Here is a 14,181-nt window from a genome sequence, read left to right on the forward strand (position 1 = left end):
GGTGAGGAGTGAGACCTTTTGGAGAAGCCACATGGATGTTTGTTTTCCTTGGGGGTTTATATCAACATTGGTCTTGACATTTCGCCTCTTATTATGTGTGGTTCTTTAAAGGGTGAAATAATATTTTCCTTTGCTTGAGAAAAGGACAAAGTTCAGACAAAGCTCTCAGCCCAAAGTGATTTTCTTCTTTCTCAACAGTTTATACATTGTCTACACTATGGTTCTGTGCAAAGTGCCACTCTCCAAACAGAGAGGAAACTGGGTGGAAGACACTGCTCCCCAGGCCATGTATGCCCAGAGCACTGACACCATTCGGCATCTCTGCTTGTACCTTGGACAATGGGCACATTCCTGAAAAAAAGCGTTAGACATTTCTGAGTGAGTAATTTTCATAGTTTCCATTGTTGGTAAAACCTGCTGTGAAACTGGAAAATAGAATTTCTTTTTCTGCCAATTTAATCTCTTTGCAGTTGGCAAAAGTCTGTTTCTGTGCCTGGCTGTTTATTTCTCTCTCTCAGTGTATGAACAGCATTGGGGAGATCAGCTGAAATAGTGTTTATAGGGAATACAAGCACAGAGGCTTGTTTATCACCCTAGAAGGTGAGTTTTCCCCTTCCCCTTTGATATATGCATCCGAAGAAGTGGGCTGTAGTCCACGAAAGCTTATGCTCTAATAAATTTGTTAGTCTCTAAGGTGCCACAAGTACTCCTGTTCTTCTTTTTCCCCTTCTGCCTCCTAGTCAGGTCTTGTTGTTACATAGGATGGGAGGGAAGCTGAGGGGTCAGTCCTGAAGGTATTGCCTTGGGGAAGGACACCTTGGATTCAGGAGGAAATGAAGCTTAATTCAGTATTTGCATTTAATCAGAGTCAACCTATTTTTTTTAAATAGATACCTTTGTTGACCAATATTCTATTTAGTGCCCATCTCTCAGGCTCTGCAACTAATAAAAACTTCATAAAAATGCAGGTTTTAAAATGCTTTTATACTGACCAAACCGCTTCCCAGAAAGGAGACGTTTAATCTCTGGGCAGAACTTCTTTGGGGTGCAGGAAACAAGACAAACCCAGCAAAATCCATTAGTGATTGTGAGGTGCTCAGCTCTTGTGGAGAGGGAGGCCAAATAAATACCTAGAGAGATAGAAAAGAATAAAAGTCTTTGATGTTTGAAATCTGCAAAACTATCCAGGTAATTTCACTGGGTTGTAGCTTTTTGAGTGAATAGTAATTCCCTGACTTGTGATTTCTTCACAATCCCATCTTCACAGCCACAGACAACTACTTAGAACTAAGGGCTGGTCTCGCACCTTTGTCCTCATTTACACCTGAGCACAATGAGTTTAAAACCTGCCAGAACAGCACAGTGAGTGTCAGTCCAGAATGCGAGCATTTTGCATTCACTATGCACTGATGCAAATGCTCAAACCAGGTGTGAGACAGTGGAGAATCAGGTCCTAGATCTCAAATGACCTAATATAGGGAGGTAACTACAAGAGACAGATTCAAGATGTCCTGAAATATGAAGAAGAGAGCTTGAGAGGAACGTTGCTGTTGTATTGCATACCACTGGACAACTGTACAGCAAAATTACTTCCTGCCAAGGCCAAGCTTAGAGCTTCTCAAATAAAGGTTGTAATAATCTTTTATAATGGAAAGTGTTCTGTAAGAGGTTGCTACCAGCTTTCACTCTAATAGCTATCTATAAAGATCCATATCTGCACGTATCAAAATACAGATGCTCATCCAAAGCTTATCTAAACATAGACCCCTGTAGAAACGAGGCTAGAACTCTCCTGGGAACAGGCCCTGCCTTTAGATTCCCACCACTTCCTGGGTTCAGTCATCTCAGAAATAGCACAAGGGCAGTTGTCCTCACGGCATTGGAGCTGCTGGTTCTGTCTGACACCAGGATGTGCTCAGGCTCGTGGGAATGAAGAACTTTCTAACCTCCACAAACGTTTATTTTTATTCAAATTGTGTGTGAAATTTTGGGTTGTTTCTGATTTTATCCAGTTGGGTTCACTACTCACATTGCTCTCTGCTTCATAGTTTGCTTCACGGAAGGCGCTGGAATTTGGCTTTGGCTACATTTATTATATAGTTAAATGTAACATTGAAACATCAATAGATATTAAAATTCCCTGTGTGTATGAAAATGGGTCTGTGACTTGTAAAATCTATCAACACTTTACACATAGCCACCCCAGAACTATTTTACCCCAATATTTCATTGTAACCAAGTAAATCTGCAGTGTGAGAAATCAAGTGAAAACAGACCCAGATAATAATCTACAACCTTCCGGTTGTAAAATGGGATTTTTCTATCATTCATACACTTTTTTTAAACACTTTTTTTTATTCAATGTTCCCTTTAGGCACACGGTTCACAGAAAGACAGTCTTTAACCAATGCAAACCCAGTACCGAGTAAGGTTAACAAATTGGCTTTTATAATATGTCACATAAATAGCTGTGATAGGAAATAAAGAGACCAACGTGCTTGCTGTCTGCTTTATGGGGGGTTTGGCTTGTTGAGTTTGAAGCATAAGGTATGTTGAAATTACCTCAAAACAGCTGTTCCAACGCTGTAGGACGGCGCTGCGCCTGTTCACCCGAGGGTGAAGTGGGAGTGAAAGCACTTCCTAATCCCCAGCTATCTGGGGGTGAAATGGGATTCCAGAGTTAGTGCTCACCAATCAAGTAAACAAGTTAGCCGAAATTTTATCTTCCTAAACTTAAATAGCTGCGGGAAATCACCTGGGTGTCCAGGGCCAGCTCCAGGGATTTGGCCGCCCCAAGCAGCCACAAAAAAAAAAAAAAAAAAAAAAGCCGCGATCGTGATCCCTGGCAGCGATTCGGCGGGAGGTCCTTCGCTCCGAGCGGGAGTCAGGGACCGTCCGCCGAATTGCCGCCGAATAGCTGGACCTGCCGCCCCTCTCCGGAGCGGCCGCCCCAAGCACCTGCTTGCCAAGCTGGTGCCTGGAGCCGGCCCTGTTGGTGTCCCGATTCATGAGTTAGTGCTTGTAAGTCTGTAATGAATAGCCTAGAATGCTTTTAATTTCCAAAATGTAAAGGGCCCAATTGTGTCTCCCTTACTCACATTATGTATTCTGCCCCCTCCCTGCCCCCACGTTGGGCTACTCATGGGGCAATGTTGTTCTCAGGATGAATAAAGATGGCAGCACCTGGTCCCAAATCATCTTCTCCCAGCCCCAGCCTAGTTACAAGCTGCCGAGCAGGCGGAAGGCTCATGTGGGCTCTCTCTCACACTTGTCCGATTGGAACATGCATTAAAATATTCTCCCAGTCCTGAAGCTTGAGAAGATTCCTGTCTATTTGACCATTTATTTACAGAAAATGAGGAGTCCAGTTCTCAATATCCCATGCAAAGATACACAGGTCCTATGATGTTGTCTCCCTTTATCTGGAATGAAATGAGTAAGATTTATACACTGCTATCGAATAACAGAGGCAACAAATTGACGTGCATGGGAAGAAAAGCATCCACACAGCAAGCCTTCCATTTTGTCTTATACCCTCCTCAGAGACACAGCATTCATCTAAAGATCATTGAAAGGAATAATGGTGTCCTCGATTTAATCCTGTCATGGCTGCCGATTCTTTGTTTTAAACTTGTGGTAAACATGATGTATTTTCCACTGGTTAGATTTCTCCTTTCTTATCATTCTAGCCACTGGCAGATGTGTTTGGTATTTCTTAAGCTTGGATACAGCAATATTTTAGCCAATAAATATAGCTGATGATGATTTTTGCTTCAGCTTCAAGCATCCGCCATTCATAACAAAGACTGATTAAAAAATGTAGGTGGATTGCTTTTACATTTAGAATGCAGCCACGTCTCACTGTAAAGCATTGTATAAGTCATGAATAATTAATTTACAGAATTTGAGGTACAGGGAGTGCCATTAAGCAAGTGAATGAGCCCTGCCCCATGGTACTGACTTCGCAGTGACATTTCCTGCATTTGGAATGCAGAGTGCAGCGGGGGGCTCATGCTGTTCTGCAGTCAATGTTTCCTTTTTAATGGTACCCACTGTAGTCATTTTCATCTCGCTGGTGCAGGGGTTCAGATTTGTGACTTTCCCTCCACACAGCAGTTATGATGCTGGTTTTAGAGCTTCCAGAGCCCTAGGAGAAAACCTGCTCTGAGTTAATAGAGCCATTGCCAGACTCCTGGGCCAGCAGATATCTCCAGGCGAGTGGTGCTGGGGTGCCAGAGACAAGGAGCCCAACTCTCCTCTCACTCTCCCTGTGTGACTTGGTGGCTTCAATGGCGCATCTCCTGCTATACATGGATGTCAGCAGCAGGCCCAATATGGAGCAGGCCCAGGGGAGACCAGGCCAGATGTTTGCCCTCCCAGATGGGAGCCATGGGCAGCAGCCATCACCTGATACCAGAAAGAAATGCATCTGGTTTCTAATGTCTCCATGATAGGAATGTCCTGTTCATGGCCAACGTCTCATTGAGATGCAGGGCTGCCCAGAGGATTCAGGGGGTCTGGGGCAAAGCAATTTTGGGGGCCCCTTCCATAAAAAAAAAGTTGCAATACTATAGAATACTATATTCTTGTGGGGGCCCCTGTGGGGCCCGGGGCAAATTGCCCCACTTGCTCCCCCTCCCCCGGGTGGCCCTGTTGAGATGATGTCTCGGATTCCTACGACCGTGGCCTGTCTACAGCCGCCTATTATTGTACCTGCTGCTCTTCTCTCCCAGTGAGACGCCTGCCGTACAAAGGGGCCTCTTAGCGAGTGGCTGGAGCAAACACATGCTGCTGTTCCGAGCTAGCTCCCTGCAGCGCTGCAACTCCTGGGGCTACATATTCCAGCTCCGCGGGGAGAGTCTGTGCCGGCCCCTGGTGCTGCACACCACTTCACACACAACGCCATCAGGAGCAACTGAACCACGTCTCCCACTGGTTGGTGTCTGGAGCCTTGATTGCTTGTTGGTCCTGTCTCTGTTTTGTACGTACCAAAAGCAAAGGCCAAAAGTGGCAGGTCTACACAAGAACCCTACCTCCAAATTCCACCTCTCATGTTATGAAACCAAGTCACAGCCTCTAAAGTTTTGCAAAACCCAAACCAAATTTCAGTTCAGCTGACACACATACTGTTCACTTGGTGACCATTTCCTGCAGGATCTGGGGAGGCAGAGCAGAGCTGGCAAGAGCAGTGGGAGACTTCCAGAACCTGCAATGAGTAGGCACAGGTGTCAAAGCCTTTTACACCCTCTTTGGGGCTAGTGACTGCAGAACCTCAAAGGATGTAGGGAACTGAGTTCTCAAGTCAAACAGGAAGTGTGGAGGCAGAGAACCTGCTGGAAAGATTGTGGGCCACATTCTGGTCTCTCTTCCATGTCTTTGGCCTTGCTTTGGCAGTGCCAACAGGGTAGAAAATTGGCTTAAATGGCCTTTGAAGTATATGCGAGGTGGCATACAGCTGGCACCTGGTCCTGCTCCCCTTGAAAGCATCATGTGTTGCCCCATCCCTGAGATGTGCTGAGCATCTGGCCCAGACAGTGCTCTCGGATGGAACGGATGCTGCTGCTCATTTTCACCAAATAGGCAGACGTGAAGAACCAACACACCTGAGGAGTAATCATAGAATCACAGAATATCAGGGTTGGAAGAGACCTCAGGAGGTATCTAGTCCAACCCCCACCTCAAAGCAGGACCACCCCCAATTAAATCATCCCAGCCAGGGCTTTGTCAAGCCTGACCTTAAAAACCTCTAAGGAAGGAGATTCCACCACCTCCCTAGGTAACCCATTCCGGTGCTTCACCACACTCCTAGTGAAATAGTTTTTCCTAATATCCAACCTAAACCTCCCCCACTGCAACTTGAGACCATTGCTCCTTGTTCTGTCATCTGCCACCACTGAGAACAGTCTAGATCCATCCTCTTTGGATCCCCCTTCAGGTAGTTGAAGGCTGATCGAGGGCACTGTACAAATCTGCCCTTGCAGTCAATGAACTCCAGGGTTTTTTTCTCTGTAGCAGGTGCGCTGACATTCCAGCCCAATGAAAACAGATCCCTGCAGTGGCACACAGCTTCACTCCAGAGACAATGGAGACAATGCAGCATGTTCAGCAGAGCTCTACAGAGAGCGACAGGCAGGAATGAGCCACCATGTTGCTGAAAAAAACTGCATCCACCTTCATTGTTAAAAAGAATTTGCGTTTTAAAGAGAGATTTTCTAAGAAATTGCACAGCAGACTGGGGAGCCAGGAACTGGGTCTCAGTCCTCCTTCCTCATTGCTGACTGTTGTGCCAAAGGTCCATGGTGGCTGCTACTCATAGGAAGCAAAGGTGGTGTGGGGAAAAAAAACAGAAACAGATAAGAAGGAAGCTGATGTACTTGAGGTCCCTGTGGTTCTGGTGGCTGCTTTAATGAATATCATATTATTAAATCCCAAGTATTTATTATTTAAAAATCTAAATAATTAATAATAGGTTTTTGTTGTTGTTGCAGTTAAGGCTTCACTTGTTTTTACTAACTTTATAGAACAATTTCTGGAGAGAAATAGAAATTCATAGAATTGCATTTGCTGATAATAAATTCTGGAGGGGATTAAAGGTTTCTGTCCTGGGATCCCCAGCAAAAGGTGTTAATGATCATCAGCAATTCTCTATGTGCTACTGGGAAAAACTGTGACAGGTCTCTATTAGCTGGAACTGCTACCCATTTAATGCTTGCTTTGAAATGTTATCTTCCCATCTTGTTTTCTGTTTCCTCTTTTTTTTTCTTTTTCAGAGACCTCAGCTGTGTGCCAGCATTCTCTGATCAACATTTCCCATGTGTTTCTTATTTAGAGTATGATGTGTCTAGCCATTCCACTTCTCTTGCCCTTTTAAGTGGTGTCAGTCATTTTGCTTTGCTACTAGTTGCTTTTTTAATCTGCAGCCTCCAATACTGAGCATGTATCCTTACCTGACTCTTCAACTATCTTCTCCTTCCTCTCTCTGGATATGTGACATATCTCAGAGCCTTAAGGCAGGCCTTTCCCATTTGCACAGTTAGCAAAGGCCTGATTGCCAATCAAAAGAGGTGTCTTTTCATGCATAATGCTGAATTGCAGTTGATTTTTGATCTCTTTATTGATGTGTGGATGTACTCCTCGCCCCCCCACCCCCCTGCAGGCCAGCAGTACCTCCAGCACCATGTGAACACAACATATGGCCCACCAGAGCTGCCCAAGATGCTGTCTTTGCTGGAGATCACAGGACAGAAACTGTTAAACTTCTCTAGAATCCAAGGCCACTTGGAGCAGCTGGTCTCGTACAAACCCGAGGGAACAAAGGCATCCATTAGGCTTCATTAGAGTCTAGGTCGCAGTCTACACTCTATCGACTCTTGGAGGTATTTGGATGGGCCCATCTCTAATTCCCAAAGAATGGAAAGCATCGCTGACCTGGGAAACCCCGGGCTTGTCAGATATGTCATGGGTCTGCTGCTTCAGGAATTGTGCGTTCAGGAATTCAAAGATCTAATTTAAAACTCAAGAAAACTTTATCAAGCCCTGTCCCATGTATTCCTTGCTGGCTGTATGCTCCATTTTCGACTATGGGGACTTATTCTACTTGTCTGTATTAAATATTTTGTATTCCTTTGCATTTTATGATTTCACCCCGAGCCCCTCCTTTGCTATTTATTTTCTTAGACAATGTATTGCACACACCGTTGTTCAGTGCATTGCACATACTCAGCTTAATGCCTATAATACTCGATTCACTATTTCTATATATTTAATGTTACATTTAATACAATAATTATTCATAAAAAGGAATGGCGGTGCAATAATGCTACAGAGCTCTAAGCACAGTATATAAAATAAACTCTGATAGACCTATAACTATAGGTAATACTGGAATTTTAGATACTAAATCCTGTTTATATATTTATTATCTCACCCCTTCCACCATTTCAAACTGGTTGGCTAAGTCTTACTTTCCCGAGCTGTTGCAGACCTTGTACTGGTATTAGATTCTGACTCTCTGCCAGACCCTGTCCCTGAGCTAACTGCGGGGGCTAATCCAAGGGTAAAGGATACTATCTGCTACCCACAATGACGCATCATTACCGATTATTCCATAGGACACACCATTACCAAACCTGCTGTATGTACACAATCCATGGCATAGGCATACTGCACAGATTTGACCCTGGCATCATACGATGCAACAAGAAACACAGGGCTTGGTTCAAAACGATTTGGATGTCTGTACGGTGTATCTTGTAATGCACAGCACTGAAGCAGGCTAGAGATGGCATTTACAGCCACTTCCGCTGGGCTCCTGCACTGCTGGGGACACAAAGGAGGGCATCTTCCTGTGAGTTGGCAGCTGCTAGCAGTAGGCGTGAAAGCATCAGTCTGAATGAAAACCTTTACTTGCAAATACATTTCACAGTTTATACAAGGTGGGGGATGCAGCTGGCCCTGCGATATTCAGACTGCTGTGCTGAGCAAACAGGGCATTGTCCTTTCAAGTGGAGAATCTGTCACCCTCCCAGGGCTTAATTTGTGCCAGGCTTTTGCCAGGGCTGAGCCTGGCACCTCTGGGATTGGCAGTTCGGCACCTCTGGGCTCAGCAGTTCGGCACGTCTGGGCCTGGCAGTTCAGAGCCCGGCACCTCCGGCCCTGGCGGTTCAGAGCCAGGCACCGGCAATTCAGAGCCCGGCACCTCCGGGCCTGACAGTTCCAAGCCCTGGCACCTCCAGCCCTGGCAGTTCAAAGCCCGGCACCTCCGGGCCTGTCGGTTCAGAGCCCCGGCACCGCTGGGCCTGGCAGTTCAGAGCTGGGCTTGCCGTACCGCTTATGAGAGTAAAAATGTTTGCTTGAGCCCCGGCACCTCTTTCAGTACAAATCAAACCCTGCACCTTCCCCAGGGCTCAGGGCTCCCTCTCAGTGCCCCCCCCCCCCGCACATTGCTTTCTCAAATGAGTGCCATTGAAGTAGCAGATTCTTTAGTTTTTACACAATTCTCCCCACCTCTACACAGACACCAACCCCCTCACACCCCTGCCCCTGCTCAACTTGCTGCCTGTTTTCACCTCAGCAATGCCATTCAAGGCTTGTGTTATAACCTCAGTGGCCCAGCTGATTGCTATGGGAGTGGGAATCAGAAATGAAGCGCATCTCTGTTCATCAGCTGACCATCATTAATATCATGTTTTTGTCTGGCTAGGCTGAGGGTCTCTTTGAGGTCGAATTGCTATTCTTTGGGGCAGCCTAGGGATTGGTCACCCATTGCCCCCGAGCGTGCTCATCCCTGCACAGCTTTCAGAGGGGGTGTGGCTTTGTGGAGAGACGTCATGGTGTGGGAGACGTGGCTGATGAGCTGAAGGTAAGAAGAACATAGAACCATGAGAGTCCTTGGGCAGGGTGACGATGGCTCCTCATGCCCTCCCCCTCCCCCGAGAGGTGCCCCTGGTTTTGAAAGTAAAGGGCTTGGCAGAGGGAAGTATGGACAGGGCTCTGGGAAATCAACTGGCTCTGCCATGCTGCTGTGCCTGCTGCTGTTGCGGTAATTAAAACGGGAAGAGGGTTTCTTGGAGAGCCTCAGAGGGAAGAGTGGATAGTGGTGGGGTGGCGAGGGGGGTAGATGGTGTCAAAAACAAGTGACCAAGCAGGAAAATTAAATTCATTCTGACTGGTGAGGTGAAAGAAGAGGGAGGGCAGGATTCCAGGGCCTTCTCTTACTAAATCTCCTCAGCATTTGAAGAAATGGATTGTTAGTTCCTCCCACATCCCACTGTAGAGAACACAAATGTCTGAAAGTCCTACCAGCCCTTCCCACTCTTTGCCTTACTGGGCTTCTGCTGCAAAATTGCCCTCTTGTATTTCTGACGTGGATATGTATGTGGTAGCCACAATCCGTGGTTTAGATGACCTGGTGCAACATATGACACATGATAATTGTTTTCAAATAAAACGTTCTGACAGGTATTGAACTTTGTAAATAATTGTGAAATGTTTCCCATGAAAGAATAAACTAAGAGAATCAGACTTGTGCTTCTAAGGGCTTGTCTATACTTACGCGCTGGTTCGGTGGCAGGCAATCGAATTTCTGGGTTCGATTTATCGCGTCTTGTCTGGACGCGATAAATCAAACCCAGAAGTGCTCGCCATCGACTCCGGTAATCCTGCTCGGTGCAAGGAGTACGCGGAGTCGACGGGGGAGCCTGCCTGCTGCGTCTGGACTGCGGTAAGTTCGAACTAAGGTACGTTGACTTCAGCTATGTTATTCACGTAGCTGAAGTTGCATACCTGAGTTTGAATTGGGGGGTTAGTGTAGACCAGGCCTAAGTCTCTCAGGCACTTTTGAACAGGGCCGGCTCCAGGCACCAGTTTGGCAAGCAGGTGCTTGGGGCGGCCACTCCGGACAGGGGCGGCAGGTCCAGGTATTCGGCGGCAATTCGGCGATGGTCCCTCACTCCCCCTGGGAGCAAAGGACCTCCCGCCGAATTGCCGCCGCAGATCGTGATCGCGGCTTTTTTTTGTGTGTGTGGCTGTTTGGGGCGGCCAAAACCCTGGAGCCGGCCCTGCTTTTGAAACCCCCACTTGTTAAGCTTTTCTGGGCTGTCCTAGCTCTAAAGCATCAATTATTACTGGTAGTTGGGTGGAAAACCAAGTTTTTTTTTTTGAGGGAAATTCTGACCAAAAAAAAATTTTTAGAAATTTTTCATTTGAAAAATTTAGTTTTCCCACAGGAAGTTTTGAACTGAAATGACACAAAGTTAAAATGAGACAAAAAGAATCTAATCAGAATTGACATTTTTCCCTCAAAAAAGTTTGGTTTCAACAAAAACTGTATATTTTTACAGGAAAACTTTCTGCACAAAAAATTCTACCAGCCCTATTGTTTATATAATGCTGAAGTAACAGAAAATGGGATAAATTGGTTAGTTTTGGATGCATGAGCACACGTCACTGCTACCTACTGACTAAAATCAGAATTGCTCTATGGTGTGTCATGTGACCTGTACTATGAACAGCTACTGCTGAGGCTTGTGCCTTTGGAGTGGCAGGCTCAGCGTGCTCTCTGCGGTCACTGGGGAATTCCAGGTGCACTGGGACTGCAGCATAATGACAGCTGTGAAGTCCGGGGTTACCGCAACTTGCTTACAAGATATTTGCTAATTTTTCTTTGATTGTGAGGACTCCGGTCCAGCTGTAAGTAGGAACTCTGCCTCTTTCACTGCTCACAGGCAATGCTGTCACCACTAGCCCAGCCTGCTGTGCTGTGCTGCAAGCCCTGTTTGCAGTCCTCGGCCTGCCCTGGGAGTCGCTGCAGCAGTGTTAACACTCACAGGGCTTGGTAACACACAGCGGGAGTGGAGAGGGTTGTTTCCATGGCTTCTGTCTCTTGTGTGGCAGCATGTTGAAATGAACTAGCCCTGGGACTAGGAGCCAGGAACTCCTGCTCTGACACAATGGCTCTGGGCGCTGTGAAGGTGACTGATTTAGTGGAGTGCTCTGAACAATTGACGTGCTGCAGACAATTCTCAGTATCAATGTTATCCGGACTGCTCTGGATAGACGTCTCAGTCTTTATCTCATATAGAAAGAAAGTTGAGAGACCGGCCTAGTTTGGACCATTGGTCTGATCCAGGGGTTCTCAAACTGTGCGTTGGGACCCCAAAGTGGGTCCCAACCCCCTTTGAATGGTTCGCCAGGGCTGCCTTAGACTTGTGGGGGCCTGGGGCTGAAGCCTGAGCTCTACCGCATGGGGCTGAAGCCAAACCCGAGGGCTCAGGTTGCAAGCTCCCTGCCTGGGGCTGAAGCCCTTAAGCTTCAGCTTTGACCCCCTGCCCGGAGCGGTGGGGCTCAGGCATTGGCCCCCACACCCGGGGCAGGGCGGCTTGGGCAGGCTCAGGCTTCGGTCCCCCCTCTGGGGGGGTCGTGAAGTAATTTTTGTTGTCAGAAAGGGGTCGGGTGCAGTGAAGTTTGAGAACCCCTGATGCTGGTGGTTTCTACGGTCTCTGTATCTAGGTACATGCTATTCACGCAGCAAGTATCACTGTATAGATTCAGATACACAGTCCTTGTCTCATTTGATTGGCTGAGTCGCCTTAAGTGGTTTATAATTAAATCACTTGAATAGTCTTTAATGGGGTTTGGAGGCAAGTCCCAATGGGTTTTCTCTGCCTTAGGTATCCACCAGAGACTCCTTTGCAAAATATGCTGCAAAACCACAGATATGTGTAATTGCTTCCCCTCCCACCCACATTTTCTGGGTCCCCTTGTTACCTTTCCAGACATGTATGTTCAGGCTCGGAGGAAGTAAAGGAATAATTAAGGCAAAAATGCAAAGCTGCTTCTGCTGGAAAAATCTAACCATTCATCCTCAGAGAAACGGAGCCGAATATTTTTGTAAGAATAAGAGTAAGTGATGCCCAGAGTGGTGGAAAGTCTCTTCACATAACTCTGTACTCAGGGGCAAGTGCTTTTAGCCTCCCTGTGCACCTGTGGAATGCAAAGCCCCTGCCGTTCTTCACAGAATGCCAGGAAGGGGGTCCATGGTGGCCCCAATGATGCTGAAAAATCACAAGAAGTTCCTCATTTTTTAAGTGCAAAGTGAGTGATAATTGTTTCAGAATTCAGTCCTCTGTGTGGAAGCAGAACGCTGTCCCAGCTCCGTGTTCCAATGGGTCTGAAAAGGATTTCCTGCAGTATGGCTCATTCAACTCATTTTTCATAAGTCAGTTTTCAACAACACCATCCAAAAGCCATTAGTTTCATTGTATGTATCATGCAGGGTTATTTAGTAGGTCAGAAGGAGAATTTAAATAGACAGGTGCTTTAAATTACAAGATGGCGGAGGCGGTTAATAAAAAATATTAGAAAACATTAGTAACCTCATTTCAGGCTTGAAGTGGGTGCTGTAAATGATGAGCAAATAGCTTGGAGACATACAGAAATCTATCAGAAGTGCTGGTTCAAAGTGGGAAAGCAAGTTACTCCCCAGAGACCAAAGCACGCTGCACACTTCTAAGACATCATGCACCTTTAAAGCCATTTATTTTCCTCTCTGGGCATTTCCATGTAGACAATCGATGAAATGACACAAATGTCCTGGCTGTGCAACATGGCAAAAAAAGGAAAAAAAAGGGATATACTCATTTTTCTTGTCATGAAAGCAAAGACTGTGAGATGCCCACAGCACCTGCCTCCCGGTTACTCTGCTAAATGTGGCATGTGGCACTTCGGCATCCTGGGACCCTGCAGCCAGGCCCTAGGAAACAGAGAATAGCAGGAGTGCAGAGCTCTCCAGCCATACCCGCATCCATCCCTACAGCAGGGGCTGGGGGCAGGGTCAGCATGGAGTCCTGACCTCACCTCTGCACTGGCTGGGGAGACCACTTTGTAGAGCAGCTGCTCTCAGGGGGCTGCTTCCACCCATTTTAAGGCCTTTTGACACTGCCAGAGTAACATAAAGGGGCCTTAAGGGGAGACTCAAGCCCAGCCTTAGCCATGGGGCAGGGAAATGTCAAAGCACTGAAAACTGTTCTTGGGGTGGGGTAGGCGGTGGAGAGGGGGAATCTTCATATTTCTTAGAACTTTGTGAATTAACTTGGAATCTGCATCAACCAAAGACTTCAGCCCACTTCTTGCACCAGAGCCTTGACCTGTGTGCGTTTGTCACAGACATTACCTAGATGCTGGCAAGGTACCTGAACAGCTCAGTAGAAGCTCATTTGTCCCAACTGAACGTGGCTATGCCCGGTGTTAAGGGCTGATGTGGAGGAAGCCATGTGCCGTGCATATAGCAACAAGGTCCTACAAAACTCAGGAGCTAAGCTACATATTCTTGAGTGCCATCTCCTCCCATTTTCCCCATTAACTAACTAATAGTTCCATATCTACAGAGAGAACATTCATGTGACACCAAGGGCACCGGAAAGAAAAGGTGAAATGGATAAATATCATGTGCCCAATTCCACCCCCATACTCACACTGAGCTGTTTTCTGTAAGGCTAGTCATGAAGCAAGGTACTGCACTCTTTAATGTCAGGGCCCTAGGACTGAGCCATACAGGAATTATTTAACATGCAGAGCAAGAGAGGGAGAAGGTTGAATTATTTTGCATGATAATTAGATTATTTTTAAATGTTTCTGTCGTACAGAACAGGCTTTAGGAAAGAAAGCAGGCTTAGCTGGGGT

The 14,181-nt window shown here is 46.5% G+C and overlaps 1 long non-coding RNA gene across 2 annotated transcripts in view; it reads left to right on the forward strand.

The window, feature by feature from the left end:
- Positions 1-7,839, forward strand: part of LOC128825409 (uncharacterized) — a 37,291-nt gene extending 29,452 nt beyond the window's left edge. For both annotated transcript variants that reach the window (XR_008442667.1, XR_008442666.1), the window contains exons 2-3: positions 199-378; positions 7,157-7,839. This is a non-coding gene — a long non-coding RNA (uncharacterized LOC128825409). The remainder of the gene's footprint in view (positions 1-198; positions 379-7,156) is intronic.
- The last annotated feature ends 6,342 nt before the right edge of the window (positions 7,840-14,181 follow it).

The sequence above is a fragment of the Malaclemys terrapin genome, chromosome 17, assembly GCF_027887155.1.
Source record: "Malaclemys terrapin pileata isolate rMalTer1 chromosome 17, rMalTer1.hap1, whole genome shotgun sequence".
In the NCBI taxonomy this organism is placed as follows: Eukaryota; Metazoa; Chordata; order Testudines; family Emydidae; genus Malaclemys; species Malaclemys terrapin.